Genomic DNA, 19,233 nt, shown 5'->3' on the forward strand with positions numbered 1-19,233 from the left:
TCAAGTCAATTGGGAGGTAAGTTTGAATGGAGAAAAACTGGAGGAAGTAAAGTGTTTTAGATATCTGGGAGTGGATCAGGCAGCGGATGGAACCATGGAAGCGGAAGTGAATCATAGGGTGGGGGAGGAGTTGAAAATCCTGAGAGCCTTGAAGAATGTGTGGAAGTCGAGGATATTATCTCGGAAAGCAAAAATGGGTATGTTTGAAGGAATAGTGGTTCCAACAATGTTGTATGGTTGCGAGGCGTGGGCTATGGATAGAGTTGTGCGCAGGAGGGTGGATGTGCTGGAAACGAGATGTTTAAGGACAATGTGTGGTGTGAGGTGGTTTGATCGAGTAAGTAATGTAAAGATAAGAGAGATGTGTGGAAATAAAAGGAGCGTGGTTAAGAGAGCAGAAGAGGTTGTTTTGAAATGGTTTGGGCACATGGAGAGAGTGAGTGAGGAAAGATTGACCAAGAGGATATATGTGTCGGAGGTGGAGGGAATGAGGAGAAGTGGGAGACCAAATTGGAGGTGGAAAGATGGAGTGAAAAAGATTTTGAGTGATCGGGGCCTGAACATGCAGGAGGGTGAAAGGCGGGCAAGGAATAGAGTGAATTGGATCGATGTGGTATACTGGGGTTGACGTGCTGTCAGTGGATTGAATCAGGGCATGTGAAGCATCTGGGGTAAACCATGGAAAGTTGTGTGGGGCCTGGATGTGGAAAGGGAGCTGTGGTTTCGGGCATTATTGCATGACAGCTAGAGACTGAGTGTGAACGAATGGGGCCTTTGTTGTCTTTTCCTAGCGCTACCTTGCACACATGCGGGGGGAGGGGGATGGTATTCCATGTGTGGCGAGGTGGCGATGGGAATGAATAAAGGCAGACAGTGTGAATTGTGTGCACGGGTATATATGTATGTGTCTGTGTGTGTATATATATGTGTATATTGAGATGTATAGGTATGTATATTTGCTTGTGTGGACGTGTATGTATATACATGTGTATGGGGGTGGGTTGGGCCATTTCTTTCGTCTGTTTCCTTGCGCTACCTCGCAAACGCGGGAGACAGCGACAAAGCAAAATAAATAAATAATAAATGAAATAAATATATATATGTTTCTGCATCTCCAAAGAAGTCTTCAGTCACTCTTTAAATCTCAGACACACAAATTCAGCTCACAATTTCCAGTTGCCTTGAATGGACAGTCTCTTCCTCATAACAAAATACCAACTAATCTAGGTATCACGTACAACTCTCAATAGTCACTCCTCATACCAGTAACATCAATACAAAAACAATCATAAACTGATTGCCCATAGAATGCTAACTGGCACCAAATTTGGACAAGAAGAATAATCTCTCAACTTCCTTTACAAACAGTTCACATGCTCCACTATTCTTCAACTGCTTAGTCTTCCATTTTTTCCAAAACGAATATTATAAAGCTGCAGCCACACAGAACTGTACAGTCAGAACAATCACTATCGCCGAGCCACCACAAACACTCAACATATTCACTATGAAACAGAGATCCTCCCAATACAGTCCCATCTCGATATGGTAGGTACTCAGCAACAGCACTAGATCCCCTCCCACCCAAACCATTTTACAACTAAACTCCATCCCCATAGTAGAAACAGAAAGCTTACCCTTACCTCAAACTTTAGTAATTTCTACTTACAGGTCCCCCACTCCCAACAGACATAGCAGTGACAAAACACATACATACTGTAATGATCCAACAAGCACCAACCAACTGACCTCCTAACTCAACCTTAAACTCCAGTTTACAGATATACACCCTTCAGAAACCCACTTTCCAGACAAACAAATCACACTCCTGTTTCTGCTCTGGACATCACCCATCACTACAACACTACAAACACTGTTTCAGTATATCTCAAGACCCTTTTTTCCTATGTTGCAACTGTAACAAATACACTGAACACTTACTGCTCAAAAGCTTTGGACTCTATGCGCATAAACTCGCACACATCACAACACATTATGAGTTATGGTCCTAACTGTTGAATGTAGCCAGCTTCCTGAGTGCTGCAGATGCACCATAAAGATTAGTAGGAACTACTAAGGCAGGAAGTAAGAAGTAAGCATCTGCGTATTTATATACAAAGAATCTATCAGAACCTATCTAGAAACAGGTGACCACCCACCCTTCACTCCCAGTGATACAATCAATGAAATAATAGTCTTAAAAAATTTCCTGCTACAGTGACAATACATCAACCTTTCACATAAAACACTCTGGCCCATTTACAGTCCAGACACTTTCATACATCTGTAACCACATCTGGCTACACAAGAAAATCCCTAACATCTGGAAACTTGTCAACATAATATCAATCCTATAACTCTCCAAACTACCCAACTCCCCCTTCTTGTAGTGCTCTATTTCATTTATGTTGTCAGAATCCAAACTCAATGAAAAATCCCAAAAAATTCCCACTTTCACCTATAAAACATGGCATCAGACCTAACCACACCACCACCACACTACACACTGAGCCCAAGCAACATATCTTAGATGGCCTCAACCAACGACAACCCCCCCCCGACCCCCCACTCAATACTAGTGGCAGTATATGTCAACAAAACATTCTACAGTGTCTCCTAACATATCTGACTTATTTTCATACAAAGGGTATTTGACACCACCCTCATTGGTTGGTCATTTCACAGCCAACCCCCATGCCAGAGTCACTCACTGTGGCTTCATCTTTAAAACACGTAAGCTCTACTGTGGAGTTACCCAAGGTGCAGTTCTTTCTCCAGTCCACTTCATTCACTTCCTACATGACCTCTTGTTACCTTCAGCAAACCATGACATGAAGGTCCTTTTATATGCAAATGACCACACAATCACTTCACAACACCCTGACACCACAGTACCAACACCAGACTTACAGCACTACGATACACAATTAGAATAATGGCTCTCCCAGAGTAGAATGACTTCATCTCTGCAAAAGTCTTCAATCACTCTTTTTACTTAAGACAGACACAAATCCATCTTACACCCTCCAGTCACTGGAGTGAACAAATACTACCACTGAATAAAACACCAACCATTCTAGGCATTACATGTGACACATACATGGTATTTAGTCCTTACAATACTGTAACATCTATACACAAGCAAATGGACAAACCAGATGTCCTATGAAAACTAACTGGCATAAAATTTGGACAAGAAAAGGTCCTTAAAATTCTTAATAAACAATTAATTCTCTCCCCTCTAAACTGTAAACTATCCCTCACCACCTCAAAAGCAAATAAAAACTCCAAACCGCACAAATTTGTGTATTCAGAACAATCGCTGGCTCCTAGGCAATAACAAGCACTTATGCTTACACAAGGAAACATAGATCCTCCCAATACAGTTTTACATCAACCTACTTGGCAGTCAGTTCTTCGCAGTAGCACTTGACCCCTCCCAACGAAACCACTCCAAAACTAACTGCGAACCCCTATGTAGAAATTAAAAGCTTACCCTTACCTCACCCTTCAGCAAACTCTAATTACAGATCTCCTGCTCCCAACAATATAACATTGATGAAACACATACATACAGAAATAGCCTGACAAACACCAAACAACTGCCCTTTCAACTCAGTCTTAAACTCCACCCCAACAGTCTTAAACTCCACCCGACCAGACATACACCCATGAGAAGCAACACTTCCCAGACGAATATGTGACACACTTTCCTGTATATGCTTTGAACATCCTCCTCCCTACAGTGCTAAAAACCATTTCAACATATCCCAAGACCCTTCATGCCTATGATGCAGCTACCACAACAAAGACACTGAGCATTTATTACTCAATTGCACTGCACATAGATGCACACACATCACTTCAATTTAAGATCTGTGGTCCCAATCATTGGATATGACTGGCTTTCCAGGTCCTGCAGGAGCCTCATAAAGATACTCCTGGGGCATGAAAAAAGTAAGCATGTGTGTGTTTGATAGAGTGATCATTATTTTTTGTACCACAGGGAAAGAATTTTACACTCTCCTTGTCCCATTTTTTAACCTTGAATATATGCCATATCTTAACCTTGTATATGCACATACAAATCCCAGCTAATGCCAGGTACTTATGCATTAACTAGCTGCAAAGGAGAGGATGAACATTTTGGTAAAGTGTGAAGTGGCTGTCCTGTCTGGTATTAGAATACAGGCATGTTAGATTGATGGGTTCCATGCCAACCACACTGATTACTATGTGTGATTACTATTTGTGTTGCCCCATCTTACTCTTATGTATGCACACACACACACACACACACACACACACACACACACACATACACACACACACACACACACACACACACACACCCTTCCTTGCCTGTGCCAGGTACCTAAGTGTGTGTGTGTGTGTGTGTTTGGAGAGTGAGAAGGAAATATTTCAGTGCAAGCATCAGGAGTGTGCCTGTATTACAGTATTTGTGATATACTGAGAATTTTTTTGTGAAACTGTGTGACTAGTATTTTTTGATACTGTATTTTCCATATTTATATAACAAATTTCTTGGAATACTTGTTGTTGATGTAAGAAGTATGAATACTTTGTTCATTTGTTAGCTATTGAATAAATTTCCACATTTGAGTGATTTTGCATGTTGTTTTTGGCTAACAATGCAAGGGAGTTCATTGCCTTGTACTTGCACAACTGATCCAGTTAGGGCATTCAAAATACTCATTTCTGTGTGTATCTTTCTGATTTATATGATTAAAATTTAGGACATATCTTGAAAGTAAAGTTGTCTGAAGTAGTATAATATTTCAAGTGAAACTCTTTGATATTGATGATGAGATAAACCCATTACTTTGTATGTCTGTCTGTATATCTGAGGCCAGTTCCCAAATGGAACTCCCTCAAGGGGGTGGTCATGGCAATTAACTAGTGAACTCCAAGTGCCACTTCTTAGCTTAGCTTAAGCTACATCATGTCTTGAATATTAGTACAACATGCTGAAAGATAATTGCATGAGGATATACATTATGATCAGTGATGAGAAAATGGGTTTTAGATATAGCTACATTTAACTATCTCATATACTGCATGTGTTAGATAATGGTATAGCTGTCTACAGCATTTTGAATAAGGGAATGTTTGCAACACTTTATTACTACTTGGGTGGAATATGTTTCAGTGTGTGGGTGTCTGCGCAATGTAGAATTTGCTGTCATCTTTTTAAGAGTCAAGTTTCAAAACTTAGATATCAACCAAACTTTATCAATCAACCAAACTTCATCAAATTTGCTTCATAATCAATTGAGTATGATTGCTTTAGTATGAAAGATGGGGAGATGAATATTGATATTTTTTTTTAACAGTAATGTATTGGTATTTCTATATATTTGCCATTTTACTTATGGACAGCTTGCCTAGTTTTGGACTTCCAGTTTAAGTAACAATGGTGATACAGAGCTGTGCATTAGAACTTAAGGGGCTTTCAGACATTGAGCCTTTTTCCATCTGCTTATGGATAATTGCCTCCTTTTCTTTAGCAAATATTATATGAATGAAAAGTTTCAAGCTAGAACAGGGGAATTAACATGTCACTGACTTCACAACCATTTTTTGTGATTAATATGTAGTAATTGATTTCAACTGTGCACTGAAGATCTTTCCTGTTTCCATAGCGTAAATGAAAAAAGGGGAAACTAAGAAAATTTAATGATAAAGAAAAAAAAAATTATTTGGTGAATGAGGGCTTGGGTCTTGACAGATTTAATGTAAGGGAAACTGTATACCTTTCATGAATTTTCATGATAATCTGCCATTGTCCTCCAAATTAAGGTTGACATATTTCTGTTGTATTTTGTAAGGAGTATTTTTTCGTTATCGATCAATTCGTTATGAAAGGACGTATATTTTTTCAGTTATGAAAGGCAGTAATCAGATATTTACAGACTTCTTGTATGAGCAAACACTAATCAGATATTTTCTTTCTACTGTTCAAGTATTGTTATTGCACTGTATCTTATGGTTGGTCATATGCATGCGAGTGCAAACTCAATCCAGAGATTTCATGTAAAGGCTATATCATGTCCTTTTTGTAATATATTTAAACTGATGAGAATTAATATGAAAGAATATAGTAATACTCAATACCTACAGGTATATTTGTTAAGATTTCATTAGTGGTCATAGCTTAGGTAAGTTAATAAGTTGTTGATAATGTATTATTACTCCTAAAGAACTTTGATGTATGAAGCACTGAGAGGCTGGTCGAAATAAGAAAGTTGTTTATCGAACTATTACCCTAGCATGTAAAAATGATGTAATATATATATATATAGATTTGCGGCAGGGGTGTGTGATGTCTCCATGGTTGTTTAATTTGTTGATGGATGGGGTTGTTAGGGAGGTGAATGCAAGAGTTTTGGAAAGAGGAGCAAGTATGCAGTCTGTTGTGGATGAGAGAGCGTGGGAAGTGAGTCAGTTGTTGTTCGCTGATGATACAGCGCTGGTGGCTGATTCATGTGAGAAACTGCAGAAGTTGGTGACTGAGTTTGGTACAGTGTGTGAAAGAAGAAAGTTAAGAGTAAATGTGAATAAGAGCAAGGTTATTAGGTACAGTAGGGTTGAGGGTCAAGTCATTTGGGAGGTAAGTTTGAATGGAGAAAAACTGGAGGAAGTAAAGTGTTTTAGGTATCTGGGAATGGATCTGGCAGCAGATAGGACCATGGAAGCAGAAGCAAATCATAGGGTGGGGGAGGGGGCAAAAATTCTGGGAGCCTGAAGAATGTTTGGAAGTAACGACCACATCATCTCGGAAAGCAAAAATAGGTATGTTTGAAGGAATAGTGGTTCCAACAATGTTATATGGTTGCGAGGCGTGGGCTATGGATAGAGTTGTGTGCAGGAGGGTGGATGTGCTGGAAATGAGAAGTTTGAGGACAATATGTGGTGTGAGGTGGTTTGATCGAGTAAGTAATGTAATGGTAAGAGAGATGTGTGGAAATAAAAAGAGCGTGGTTGAGAGAGCAGAAGAGGGTGTTTTGAAATGGTTTGGGAACATGGAGAGAATGAGTGAGGAAAGATTGACCAAGAGGATATATGTGTCGGAGGTGGAGGGAACAAGGAGAAGTGGGAGACCAAATTGGAGGTGGAAAGATGGAGTGAAAAAGATTTTGAGTGATCGGGGCCTGAACATGCAGGAGGGTGAAAGGAGGGCAAGGAATAGAGTGAATTGGATCGATGTGGTATACCTGGGGTTGACGTGCTCTCAGTGGATTGAATCAGGGCATGTGAAGCGTCTGGGGTAAACCATGGAAAGTTGTGTGGGGCCTGGATGTGGAAAGGGAGCTGTGGTTTCGGGCATTATTGCATGACAGCTGGAGACTGAGTGTGAACGAATGGGGCCTTTGTTATCCTTTCCTAGCGCTACCTTGCACACATGAGGGGGGAGCGGGATGGTATTCCATGTGTGGCGAGGTGGCGATGGGAATGAATAAAGGCAGGCAGTGTGAATTGTGTGCATGGGTATATATGTATGTGTCTGTGTGTGTATATATATGTGTACATTGAGATGTATGGGTGCGTATGTTTGCGTGTGTGGACATGTGTGTATATACATGTGTATGGGGGTGGGTTGGGCCATTTCTTTCTTCTGTTTCCTTGCGCTACCTCGCAAATGCGGGAGACAGCGACAAAGCAAAGTAAATAATAAATAATATATATATATATAAGGTACAAGAGGTGAAAAAAAGGGCAAATGAGAGTTAGGGTGAGAGAGTATCATTAAATTTTAGGGAGAATAAAAAGATGTTCTGGAAGGAGGTAAATAAAGTGCGTAAGACAAGGGAGCAAATGGGAACTTCAGTGAAGGGCGCAAATGGGGAGGTGATAACAAGTAGTGGTGATGTGAGAAGGAGATGGAGTGAGTATTTTGAAGGTTTGTTGAATGTGTTTGATGATAGAGTGGCAGATATTGGGTGTTTTGGTCGAGGTGGTGTGCAAAGTGAGAGGGTTAGGGAAAATGATTTGGTAAACAGAGAAGAGGTAGAGAAAGCTTTGCGGAAGATGAAAGCCGGCAAGGCAGAAGGTTTGGATGGTATTGCAGTGGAATTTATTAAAAAAGGGGGTGACTGTATTGTTGACTGGTTGGTAAGGTTATTTAATGTATGTATGACTCATGGTGAGGTGCCTGAGGATTGGCGGAATGCGTGCATAGTGCCATTGTACAAAGGCAAAGGGGATAAGAGTGAGTGCTCAAATTACAGAGGTATAAGTTTGTTGAGTATTCCTGGTAAATTATATGGGAGGGTATTGATTGAGAGGGTGAAGGCATGTACAGAGCATCAGATTGGGGAAGAGCAGTGTGGTTTCAGAAGTGGTAGAGGATGTGTGGATCAGGTGTTTGCTTTGAAGAATGTATGTGAGAAATACTTAGAAAAGCAAATGGATTTGTATGTAGCATTTATGGATCTGGAGAAGGCTTATGATAGAGTTGATAGAGATGCTCTGTGGAAGGTATTAAGAATATATGGTGTGGGAGGAAAGTTGTTAGAAGCAGTGAAAAGTTTTTATCGAGGATGTAAGGCATGTGTACGTGTAGGAAGAGAGGAAAGTGAATGGTTCTCAGTGAATGTAGGTTTGCGGCAGGGGTGTGTGATGTCTCCATGGTTGTTTAATTTGTTTATGGATGGGGTTGTTAGGGAGGTAAATGCAAGAGTTTTGGAAAGAGGGGCAAGTATGAAGTCTGTTGGGGATGAGAGAGCTTGGGAAGTGAGTCAGTTGTTCGCTGATGATACAGCGCTGGTGGCTGATTCATGTGAGAAACTGCAGAAGCTGGTGACTGAGTTTGGTAAAGTGTGTGGAAGAAGAAAGTTAAGAGTAAATGTGAATAAGAGCAAGGTTATTAGGTACAGTAGGGTTGAGGGTCAAGTCAATTGGGAGGTGAGTTTGAATGGAGAAAAACTGGAGGAAGTGAAGTGTTTTAGATATCTGGGAGTGGATCTGGCAGCGGATGGAACCATGGAAGCGGAAGTGGATCATAGGGTGGGGGAGGGGGCGAAAATTCTGGGGGCCTTGAAGAATGTGTGGAAGTCGAGAACATTATCTCAGGAAAGCAAAAATGGGTATGTTTGAAGGAATAGTGGTTCCAACAATGTTGTATGGTTGCGAGGCGTGGGCTATGGATAGAGTTGTGCGCAGGAGGATGGATGTGCTGGAAATGAGATGTTTGAGGACAATGTGTGGTGTGAGGTGGTTTGATCGAGTGAGTAACGTAAGGGTAAGAGAGATGTGTGGAAATAAAAAGAGCGTGGTTGAGAGAGCAGAAGAGGGTGTTTTGAAGTGGTTTGGGCACATGGAGAGAATGAGTGAGGAAAGATTGACCAAGAGGATATATGTGTCGGAGGTGGAGGGAACGAGGAGAAGAGGGAGACCAAATTGGAGGTGGAAAGATGGAGTAAAAAAGATTTTGTGTGATCGGGGCCTGAACATGCAGGAGGGTGAAAGGAGGGCAAGGAATAGAGTGAATTGGAGCGATGTGGTATACCGGGGTTGACGTGCTGTCAGTGGATTGAATCAAGGCATGTGAAGCGTCTGGGGTAAACCATGGAAAGCTGTGTAGTTATGTATATTTGCGTGTGTGGACGTATGTATATACATGTGTATGGGGGGGGTTGGGCCATTTCTTTCGTCTGTTTCCTTGCGCTACCTCGCAAACACGGGAGACAGCGACAAAGTATAATAAATAAATAAATAAAATAAAAATATATATATATATATATATATATATATATATATATATATCTATATATATATATATATATATATATATATATATATATATATATATATATATATATATATATACATATATATATATATAAAGGTTGATAGATACAGTATGTGCATGGTGATATATTACAAGGACCAGTATTGTCTTCCACTAAACAAGTAATTGGATAAGTAGTTAAGTAGTAAGATAATTGTATGCATCTTCATAATGATGCTTAACAGTCTCCCATAAATCATTCCAGGGGGAACTTTATTTTTGAGTTGCACTACAGCTTTAAGCAGTGGTCTTGGGATAGACATATCTCATGTATGCTAGCTTTTGATTTTGTCTATGTTCTTTAGACCTATCATTAGTTTCTTCATTAGAGTTTGGTTTATACTGCTTTAGCCAGATATATGACTGTTAATGATCATTTCCGGCTGGAAAGGGGAAAATGAATTATTGTGATCATAATCACAACTGAGATATATATATATATATATATATATATATATATATATATATATATATATATAATTTTATGTTTTCTTGAATTTCTTTTTTGGTCATAAACAATACTTATCTCTTACATACTGAGTATATAATAGTTAAATACTTTAGATATTACTAATTGTAATGGACACACTTTATTTGTGTTTAATTGTTGTGCATTTTACAGTGCTATTTGATTTCATGGTCAACATGAAATAAGTATGATAACTCAAGCAGACTTCTTAAGTGTTTTCATTAATGTATGAAAGGTTCTGCAAAGTGCATGGTATGTTTTTTATGACAAAGAACAATATTATTTTTGGATTAGTATATAATAAAGCTCAAAGGAAAAATGAATAAAGGTTTAGATATGGCCATAGTTCTAAAGTTCAGGACTGTATTATGACATTAACATATAGAGTGAGACACTAAGTTGTGATGATAAATGTTTGAGTATATGATTCCACTAAGGTGTAGTGGGAACTTAAATGATAGGGACTTTAGCAACATATCCAGTGATATGCTGTTTATAACGTGAATGTTGGGATTCTAGCTTGGGCATTATATATATGTATCTATGAGGAAAAGTGTACTCACTCAGAATTGAAAATTGTTTTGCCCCACATATGTGTTAAATTATATAAGGAGAAACTTTTGTGCAATGTACCCACTGTCTCATGAGACATTAAAATTCACATAACAGTGATAGTGTTGTATGATCATTTGAAGTAAGTGTATATTCATTACACTATCATATTTTTGAAAGGTTGACTGCTTTCACTCAGTAAAACTAAGCATATAAAATACAGATATGCTGTGCTTTTTATATGACTTTCAGCTCAACCCTTAAACAGCAGTCAATACTGATTGATTTGCTCATAGAGAATAGCAGCCAACAAGTTATGGCAAAAACATTTGCTACCCATAGTACTCCATGAGTGACCATTAAAAGTGCATGGCCATCAACTTGAAGGTCATGTGTACACAGTGACCTCACAGAAAATTCTTAGATTGTTAGATGACTAAAGTTAGGAGGAATACTTATGATTTTGTGTCAGTTTAAAGGAAATTGAAGAAGAATAACATGGTGATGTGAAGAAAAAAGTGATATATAGTGATTTTAGCAGGATTATGTAAGCAGGAGGGAGGCCTGCAGAGATATTCCTGGTGATCTTTTGCTTGTGGAAGAAAATAAAGTAACATCTGTCTAATATTTTTTTTATACAATCCTGAGGTAATGGACGAATCTGATATGTTAAAAGATCAAATATTACCAAAGAAAATAATCTCCATATCCAAGAACATGCTAGCCTTTTTTGTACTCACATATTTGTGGTGTGAAAGGTGTAATATTTCTACTGATATCCATGTTACTTACCACAAACACTGTGCCTATATATAAAAAAAGGTGCATATGAAACTAGTGACTTCTGATACATGTTGGTACCAAAAATTCTCTTGTACACATTTGAGGAACATTAACTACTGTGTTTTCAACCAGAGTAGATCTTGTGCATTCCAGTTGATGTCCTTATAAATGAAGTATATTAGAAGAAGAATTTTTCCGATGCTCAATATGGCTATCCCAGGACTTTCTTGCATTATCCTGATTTTCCCTTTATTAATTTCTTTAAAAATTCAGTTCTTAAGCATATTTTCTTAAGGGATATTTTTCACCAGAGTGAACTAAATGATTTTTCACTTTCCTTATACCTCTTGGAATTTTATGGTATCATTCACCTCAGCCCCCTCTCTCATTGTTATTGTATATCCCTTTGTAGAACCACTTGAATTAATATCTGTATTAACTTTACTCTCAGTTGTACATGTGTTATATGGTTTACTGTTATCTACTGCCATTCCCACCAATCCATCTACATTTCTGTTCATGGTCCTCAGGACGGACCTTTTTTACTGCTTCTATGATTTCATTAGTGTTGGATGAGAAACTACCTCTTGTTTTTGATTACCTGTAAGTTTTATCTATCTATTATTTTCCCTGAAGTCTTTTTCTTCCACCATTTGCCAGCTTGTAAGCTTAAAAGCTTTCCACTGTTTTTCTCCATAACACTTAAGGTTTCATTGTCATCCCTTCCCTCCTGTTCTACATATTTCCACCCTCTTTACTCAATCTGCTTAGTTTTCTCTTTTATATGTATAGAGTCCAGTGTATCCATAATTTTTTCTTTCCCTCCTTTTGAGCCCTAACTACATCTTTTCATTTCACATTTCAGTATTCCAAAAAAGCTACTGTAGGTTGCAATTTACTTCAAACAGTTTCATTTAGTTATCCCTGGGGATAGGGGAGAAAGAATACTTCCCACATATTCCCTGTGTGTCGTAGAAGGCAACTAAAAGGGGAGGGAGCGGGGGCTGGAAATCCTCCACTCTCGTTTTTTTTTAATTTTCCAAAAGAAGGAACAGAGAAGGGGGCCAGGTGAGGATATTCCCTCAAAGGCCCAGTCCTCTGTTCTTAACGCTACCTCGCTAACACGGGAAATGGCGAATAGTTTGAGAGAAAAAGAAAGTTTCATTTAGTACATCATTCGTGTATGTCTTTCAGCCTATCTACCAGTTTTTGTTTTAGTTTTTGGCATTCTACACTGATGCTTTGATTGCTTTTAATCAAGAACTATTACTGACTGTTTTCCCAGCAGATTTATCACTGGTCTCATTCTTTTTCTGTTTGCCTATGTAGACCCAGTCACACCTCTGACACCTTCAGTCTCCCTCTGCCTTCTAATGGAAATGCTGTTCCCTAATAAACCATTAATTTCAACGTTTTGTTTTCTTCTTTTTCGGAGGTGCTCACTTATTCTCCTGAAAAGCCTGAATGCAATCAGTTGGCCCATGTAAATGGGAATAGAGGTAAAAATGATATACAAGTTTCATTGATGTGTAAATAACATACCAAGAAGGTTTGGTACTGAAGTTCTAAATGTTCAGATGGCATTAACTGATCTGTGAACCCTAACAATTAGGCCTTTTCACCAATGCATATTGTCATTTAATTGAACTTGGCCCTTGAGCCATGGATGCAAGATATTGCCTGTGAGTGTAGCTTTCCAATAGATTTATTTAACGATATGCTTACACAATTTATCTTGTTCTTTGTATGCATTTTGCACTGATTGGATGTTGTTTAGTGGTATTTTACCAAATCAGTAGCATATTCGTGTTTCAGTCTGGACGATATATGTAAAATCACATGATTAGTACATATCAAAAAGCTGTACTGGTATACCATCATTGTGTTTGTATCATAAACTGGTTCATTGAATTAGTACAGTATTTCATAGTTTTGTTTAGTTACATATTTTTCATGTAAGAACCATAGACTCGTGTACAAACTTTGTTCATATATGTAAAGGTTGTGGAACCATTTATAATATGTTGGTTTCATTTTCATATTAAGAGCTTTTTCAATTTTGTATATATCATGTACACAGACCAAAATTTGTTACAGTACTTTGTTCAAAATAAACAATGTTTCTATTAACTTTTACCTGTTTGTGTACTCTTCAGGTGTATTTTGATATGATTAAATGTAAGGAGTGCTAAAAATTTATCTGAGCTCTCACTTGGCAGAAGGCTATGTTCATGCTCAAGTTTTTTCCATTCTTTTATTTCCACCATTCCTTTTTAGTGAAGTTACCCAGAAATTATGTTAGTAGTATTGCTCTAGAATAATTTGTTGTGTGGCTAGAAAACTCTTACTATTCATTAGTACTAGGTCTGACTTTTACTTCTATCTAGTATGATAGCTTTTTCAGTGTGTCAGGTTAAATGCAGAATTAATGGAAATCCAGTGTATGGAAGGTAGCAGGGTAGGAAACTTAATTATCCAAAAAATTACTTCCTACAAGTGGTGAATACCTATTTGCACTTAATTCACTCTATGTCACTGGGAATGGAGTGAAAAGTGATGGTCTCCAACAATTGGTAAAAGTATTATAGAACTTGCATGTGGATATAAGTGAGGAAAGCAAGTAAAAATGAATATGGGGAGTTACATCACCGAGTTTGGTGAAGGTTGTGCATGGGTTACCATTATATAACTGGCAGTTATATTTCAGCACAGTTCATCAGTGAAGGCATGGTAGTCTGAAGTAAAGGCTAGGGTGCAAGTCAAGTATGTGTTCTTCATTGAAGAAGATGCCACTGTAAAGCTAGAGCTTTATGCTACAATTAACAAATATGCCGAGACACACAAAAGAAATTTGATGTGAACTTGCCATCTCTAAACCATTCAAAGGAAAAAGAGTGTGCTGGCTTAATGAAACCCACATCATCCTTAGTATGAGAAAATATAACAACAGTATGACCAATATGGCACTCTTCATTTATTTTCTTCTGTATATTGACAATTATGATCTATTCACAATCACTTACCAGCAAATAGAACTTATATGTTTAACAGCACTCCCAGTTACATGGTTTTAACCCTTTCACTGTGGCAGAATGTGAGACACAGCAGAAGTTGGTAACAGAGTTTGGAAAAGTGTGTGAAAGGAGAAAGTTGATAGTAAATGTGAATAAGAGCAAGGTTATTAAGTTCAGCAGGGTTGAGACAAGTTAGTTGGGATGTGAGTTTGAATGGAGAAAAATTGGAGAAAGTGAAGTGTTTTAAATATCTGGGATTGGACTTATCACCAAATAGAACCATGGAAATGGAAGTGAGTCATACGGTGGGGGAGGGGACAAAGGTTCCGGGAGCGATGAGGAATGTGTGGAAAGAGAGAATGTCTTATGGGGGAGCAAAAATGGGTATTTTTGAAGGAATATTAGTTCCAACAATATATGGTTGCAAGGCATGAGCTATAGATAGGGTTGTACAGAGGAGGGTTGATGTGTTGGAAATGAAATGTTTGAGGACAATATGTGGTGTGAGGTGGTTTGATTAAGTAATGAAAGGGTAAGAGAGATGTGTGGTAATAAAAAGAGTGTAGTTGTGAGAGTAGAAGAGGGTGTATTAAAATGGTTTGGACATAAGGAGAGAATGAGTGAGGAGAGGTTGACAAAGAGGATATATGTGTCAAGGGTGGAGGGAACAAGGAGAAGTGGGAGACCAAATTGGAGGTGGAAAGATGAAATGAAAAAGATTTTGAGTGATTGGGGCCTGAACATACTGTAGGGTGAGAGGCATGCAAGGAATAGAGTGGATTGGAGCAATGTGGTATACTGCAGTCAATGTGCTGTCAATGGACTGAACCAGGGCAAGTGAAACATCTGGGATAAACCATGGAAAGGTCTGTGGGGCCTGGATGCGGATAGGGAGCTGTAGTTTTGCTGCATGACAGCTGGAGTCTAGTGTGAATGAAGTGGACTTTTTTGTGTTTTCTTGGTGGTACCTCACTGACACGGGGAGGCAATGCTGTTTCCTGTGACGCTGGGATTGGATTAAGGAAAGCAAATATGTGTATATATGTATATGTCCGTCTATGTACATGCATATGAATGTATCCCTGGGAAAAGGGAAGAAAGAATACTTCCCATGTATTCCTGCATGTCATAGAAAGCATCTAAAGGGTGCAGGAGTGGGGCAATGGAAACCTCCCCCTTCTTGAATTTCAACTTCTAAAAGAGGAATATAGATACATACAGCATATACTGAAGAGACAAAAATGTGGCATCTATGAATGAATGGGTATGTAAATGATTGAGTCTGGGGATGAGCCTGTGTTAATGAAACCATGGTGATGAAATTCTTTGATACTGGTTGATGGCAAATCCTAGAGAGAGATACATCATGGGTCACAACCACAGGAACCAGTCATAATGTTCTTTAATAGTTTCCAGTCTCATACAGGGAATAACATAATTCAATATAAGGAAAAATGAATATTTTGAACTGTAGAGTATAACTAACCTCAGAAAGTCTATCTTTGTAAGTAAAGCAAAATGAAGATAATATAATGATACATTATTTTCAATGGTTGTTTAATTTGTTTATGGATGGGGTGGTTAGAGAGGTGAATGTAAGAGTTCTGGAGAGAGGGGCAAGTATGCAGTCTCTTGTAAAAGACAGGGCTTTGGAAGTGAGTCAGTTGTTGTTCGCTGATGATACAGCGCTGGTGGCTGATTCAGGTGAGAAACTGCAGAAGTTGGTGGCTGTGTTTGGTAAAGTGTGTGAAAGAATAAAGCAGAGTGTATGTGAATAAGCACAAGGTTATTAGGTTCAGTAGGGTTGAGGGACAAGTTAATTGGGAGGTAAGTTTGAGTGGAGAAAAACTGGAGGAAGTGATGTCTTTTAGATATCTGGGAGTGGATTTAGCAGCAGATGGAACCATGGAAGCAGAAGTGGGTCACAGGGTGGGGTAGGGGGCGAAGGTTCTGGGAACATTGAAGAATGTGTGGAAGATGAGAACATTATCTTGGAGAACAAAAATAGGTATGTTTGAAGGAATAGTGGTTCCAACAATGTTATATGGTTGTGAGGCGCGGGCAATAGATATGATTGTGCGGAGGAGGGTGGACATGTTGGAAATGAAATGTTTGAGGACAATATGTGGTGTGAGGTGGTTTGATCGAGTAAGTAATGAAAGGGTAATAGAGATGTGTGGTAATAAAAAAAAGTGTGGTTGAGAGAGCAGAGGAGGGTGTGTTGAAATGTTTTGGTCACATGGAGAGAATGAGTGAGGATAGATTGACAGGATACATGTGTCAGAGGTAGAGGGAACAAGGAGAAGTAGGAGACCAAATTGGAGGTGGAAGGATGGAGTGAAAAAGATTTTGAGCAATTGGGGCCTGAACATACAGGAGGGTGAAAGGCATGCAAGGAATAGAGTGAATTAGAACAATCTGGTATACTGGGGTTGATTTGCTGTCAATGGATTGAACCAGGGCATGTGAAGCGTCTTGGGTAAACCATGGAAAGTTTTAAGGGGCTTGGATATGGAAAGGGAGCTGTGGTTTTGGTGCATTACACAAGACAGCTAGAGACTGAGTGAGAACAAATGTGGCCTTTTTTTTTTTGTCTTTTCCTACTGCTACCTTGTGAGGGTGGATGCTATTTCATGTGTGGTGGGGTGGCAATGGGAATGGAAGGCAGCAAGTATGAATATGTACATGTGTATATATGTATTTGTCTGTGTATGTATATGTACGTATACAATGAACTGTATAGGTACATATGTGGGCATTTATGTATATACATGTGGATGGGTTGGGCCATTCTTTTGTCTGTTTCCTTGCGCTACCTCGCTAACGCAGGAGACGGCAATTAAGTATAATAGAAATAATATTATATTTTTATTTAAGAAAAAAATGCTTGAATGTGTGTTTCTCCATTCATAAGTCTACCAGGTTTAACTGGTACTGATGCAATCTCAAATGATAATGATTTGCAAAAAGTCCCCATTATTGAATTTGAAGATTTTATAATATCCTGAAACTAAACACGATACTGTACCAACATTTATAGGAAGATGCAGTCTGCCTTATGAATTTTACTAAGAAAAAGTTTTCTTATACCTATACCTACAATGTTATACAATCTGAGCAAAGCATGTCCTCTCCTATCATGGAAATAAAGCAACCTTTGTTCTTTCATTCCACAAGTTGTATTTGTTTCAAGTATCCTTGCTGAAATACCATACATGAATAGATGATCACTAAGGTTAATGTGCATTCTTCATATGAGATTTATTTCAACCCTCAAAAGGGGCCACGTTTGTTTACACTTGGTCTCTGGCAGTCATGTGGTGCACTAAGGCCGCAGCTCCCTTTCCACATCCGGGCCCTGCAGAGCTTTCCCTGGTTTGTCCCAGATGCTTCACATCACCTGGTTCAGTCCATTGGCAGCACAGTGACCCCAGTGTGCCACATCATTCCAATTCACTCTACTCCTTGCACGCCTTTCACCCTCCTGTATGTTCAGGCCCCGATTGCTCAAAATCTTTTTCACTCCATCTTTCCACCTCCAATTTGGTCTCCCACTTCTCGTTCCCTCCATATATAGGTGATCCCTGGGAATAGGGAGGAAAGAATACTTTCCACGTATTCCCTGCGTGTCATAGGTGACTAAAAGGGGAGGGAGTGAGGGGCAAGAAATCCTTCCCTCCCGTTCTACTTTTTCCAAAAGAAGGAACAGAGAAGGGGGCCAAGTGAGGATACTCCTTTTAAGGCTCAGTCTTCTGTTCTTAACACTACCTCACTAATGTGGGAAATGGTAATTACATAATATATATATATATATATATATATATATATATATATATATATATATATATATGTCATAGGTGACTAAAAGTGGAGGGAGTGAGGGGCAAGAAATCCTCCCCTCCCGTTCTACTTTTTCCAAAAGAAGGAACAGAGAAGGGGACCAAGTGAGGATACTCCTTTTAAGGCTCAGTCTTCTGTTCTTAACACTACCTCACTAATGTGGGAAATGGTAATTACATAATATATATATATATTTTTTTTTTTTTTTTTTTTTTTTTTGCCGCTGTCTCCCACGTTTGCGAGGTAGCGCAAGGAAACAGACGAAAGAAATGGCCCAACCCACCCCCATACACATGTATATACATACGTCCACAGCCTCACAGCTCACCAACGAGCTGTCTCCTACAGTCCACCTGGGAGGCGGCCTCTTACAGCCGACCTGGGTGGGAGGGTCCTTCTGACAGATGACCTAGGAGACACCTTGAAGATGCCTCAGGTGAGCTGTACTTAATCGCAAAGCCGGCATTCTTTTTACCCTTACTATGGAAACTGAAAGACCCTATAATATGATGTGGATCTGTACATCTAATGCTTCAAACAATAGAGATGCATCTTGCAGAGATCTTCAAATGCTGCCTCTCACCAGTGACCACAATATAGTAATACTTATATTGTGATGAAAATGTTTTCCATGGTCGGCCCTTTTCTAAAAGGAACTATAAAGAAAAATTGAGAAACAAGGATGCAAAAAATGTGATTACTAATGTGTTCTTGCATAAGCTTCCATGCTTCATCTGAACGCTAACAATTACCATGGTTTATAT

The sequence above is a fragment of the Panulirus ornatus genome, chromosome 34, assembly GCF_036320965.1.
Source record: "Panulirus ornatus isolate Po-2019 chromosome 34, ASM3632096v1, whole genome shotgun sequence".
In the NCBI taxonomy this organism is placed as follows: Eukaryota; Metazoa; Arthropoda; class Malacostraca; order Decapoda; family Palinuridae; genus Panulirus; species Panulirus ornatus.